The sequence below is a fragment of the Montipora capricornis genome, chromosome 2 (assembly GCF_036669925.1).
Source record: "Montipora capricornis isolate CH-2021 chromosome 2, ASM3666992v2, whole genome shotgun sequence".
NCBI classification, from domain to species: Eukaryota; Metazoa; Cnidaria; class Anthozoa; order Scleractinia; family Acroporidae; genus Montipora; species Montipora capricornis.
In genome coordinates this window covers 37,464,910-37,467,409 of record NC_090884.1, presented here as the reverse complement: position 1 = coordinate 37,467,409, position 2,500 = coordinate 37,464,910, and the positions used below count along the sequence as shown (strand labels likewise).

General features: G+C 40.4%; 1 long non-coding RNA gene across 1 annotated transcript in view; it reads left to right on the top strand.

Moving 5' to 3' along the window:
• The first annotated feature begins 2,127 nt into the window (after positions 1 to 2,127).
• The window catches only part of LOC138037971 (uncharacterized), a 1,545-nt gene continuing 1,172 nt past the window's right edge, over positions 2,128 to 2,500 (top strand). Inside the window, exon 1 of the long non-coding RNA XR_011130159.1 lies at positions 2,128 to 2,299. This is a non-coding gene — a long non-coding RNA (uncharacterized lncRNA). The remainder of the gene's footprint in view (positions 2,300 to 2,500) is intronic.

The following is a 2,500-nucleotide window of genomic DNA, read 5'->3' as shown; positions in this document are numbered from 1 at the left end:
ACAATCTTTGGAAATGCTCTCATCATTTTGGGCAGTCAGTAATAGTTCTACAACAGCCTAAGAAAAAAATAAAATGTATACATGCTAGTTTTCCTCTTTTTCGAATGGGAACAGTACTTATTATGTACATGTAGAATAGTCCTACACAACCTTAAGAAAAGGGACCGTGAGTAAAAAAGAGGCACCCAAACCATTCTTGCAAATGAAATTATTGATGTACATCTTATATAAACGTTTGTACGGTCATATCGCCTCGTGGATCCACAGCCACTTTGACAATTCATGATCAGTAACAGGACAGACGCATAAAAAACTGACTTCAATTTGTTAATTTGACGTTCATACGTCACATCACACTGCTGACCGACGTAACGCGGCTCGTATTTTTCCAAGATGGCGGAACTCTATTCGCTTTACTCATCTTTGAGGTGAAATATCTAGGTTCAGACTAATGATCAGCAGAAACTGTTATCAAATATTTACGTAGAAAATATAGGACAACTATACAAAATAACTTCATTTTTACCGCGGAGTTCCCCTTTAAGGCTTTTATTGTAGTTATTGTCTGGCGGACTAGTTTTAGGAATGTCTCAACTACTTTTGTCTAAGATTGAAGTTTGAACCACATAAGAAGACGAAAGAATACACCAGAACACTCAGTCGCACGTTTTAAGGAATTCACTTTCATAAAAATCTATTTCTGTTTCAAATCGAAGAGTTCAAGTTTTTTATTGCTACAGCAAGCTCCGGGAACCCTGCAAGCAGAGGCTTTCTTTGTGAATAATTTTTGTACCCACCAATTGAAGTTCACAGAGAGAATATGTATTAAGTGTTGTTGGAGGCCCAAATCTGAATCCTGTCCTAATTTAATCCCTCTCGAAAGAAGCCAAAATCTCCAAAGAGAGCGCTGCCGTTTTGAACGGAACTTAGTAACCCGGCTGGCCGTTATTCAGTCCAAATTGTCGGAAAGCTCAAAACACAGTCGGTCTCAATGTGCTTTTGTGGCTGTTCACTTTTGCTGTTCCAGGTAACTTGAAAATGCCATAGTGTTCAGCTCCATATTGCATAATAGATCCGAAAACGATAACATTTCATAATTTACATGTAAAGAAGCCAGAACTTGATAAACTGAGAACTGGCTGCACGAACTCCGCCGTGACAAAAGGTTCTTGCCAAAGAAATTAGAAAATGTGTTTGCTTGCATCATTTTGCGGATGAACGTTTTGATAAGGAATACCGATACGAGCTTTTGGGTTGAGAACGATTACAATCATGAAAGCCCACTATGGCAGTTTCTAAGACCGCTCAATTTAAGCACACGATCGGAAAGCTCTCTCTTTCTCTCCCTGTGATGCAAACAATCTCTGGGCGTTTCATCAAAAGAAAGAATGACAATTATTATGGAAACACAGTAAGTTTAAACTACGAATTTACAAAACACAAAACGATACACGGCACGAGGATCTAGGCTTAAATCGAAGGAAACAGCTGAAGTGATCCATTCAGGATACCCTCCATCTTGCGCTTCTCTTATGGTCTTCCTGTGCGTTTACCATATATAGTAATCACATGCGCACGCATAGATGGAATAAAACGTGTTTGTAGTGATCCGCCATATTGTCTTGGTGTGTTCTCCGATATCCTGTCAGTACATGACAAGTTTGGCGACCAGGACGGGACCTTAAGGGATATTTTACTGTGAAAAAGTGAAGACATTCCTAAACTAGCTCCAAACGACGTTTCAAGATGCCCAACGAGTCTGATGCGGCATCGAATCCGGTTGGTAACCTTGGAAAAGTTCAGAAGTTCATAGTGGGAGCTGACTTCGAAGCTTATGCAGAACAGCTAGAATTCTTCTTCGTGGCCAATGGAGGGTGACCGACTCAAAACAGAAAAAGGCCGTCCTGTCAACTAATCTGCCCACTGAAACGTACCAACTGGCGAAAGATTTGATGGCCCCGATATTGTTAAGAGAAGATTCTCTCACGTACGACACGATCGTAGGGCGTCTCCAAAAGCAATTGAAGCCCCAGAAATCGGCTTTAGTCGCCAGGTATGAGTTTACGACACTCATTTGAAAACCGCTTTATTTAGACAAAGACGTTATTGTCATTAGATGCGTGTCCATTGTGAATAGTTGCTTCATTTCAGCTGGAAGAAGTCCTGAGCATTACTGAAAGCGAGGAGCAAAGCGCAAGACAAATGGAACCAGACATTCGCATGTTGAACAAGTACAAAGCAGGGTTAAGGGAAATTGACAGAAGGATATCTCTACTTCAGTCCAAGCTTCATGGAGTCGGTTAGCCGTAGCTTTTTCTCCTATTGTAGGTTTATTAATCTCAGTTTGACTTAAGAGTTGAGACTTTTTTGTTTGCTCTTTTAAGACCCCTTGTTTTTCCTAATGTGGGTTTAAAATTTTGTAATACCGACGGATACAATTCTACAGGTTGACTGAAGTTTTTGAAATAGCTGCGAGGTAACCACCCCCTGGTTTCGTTTT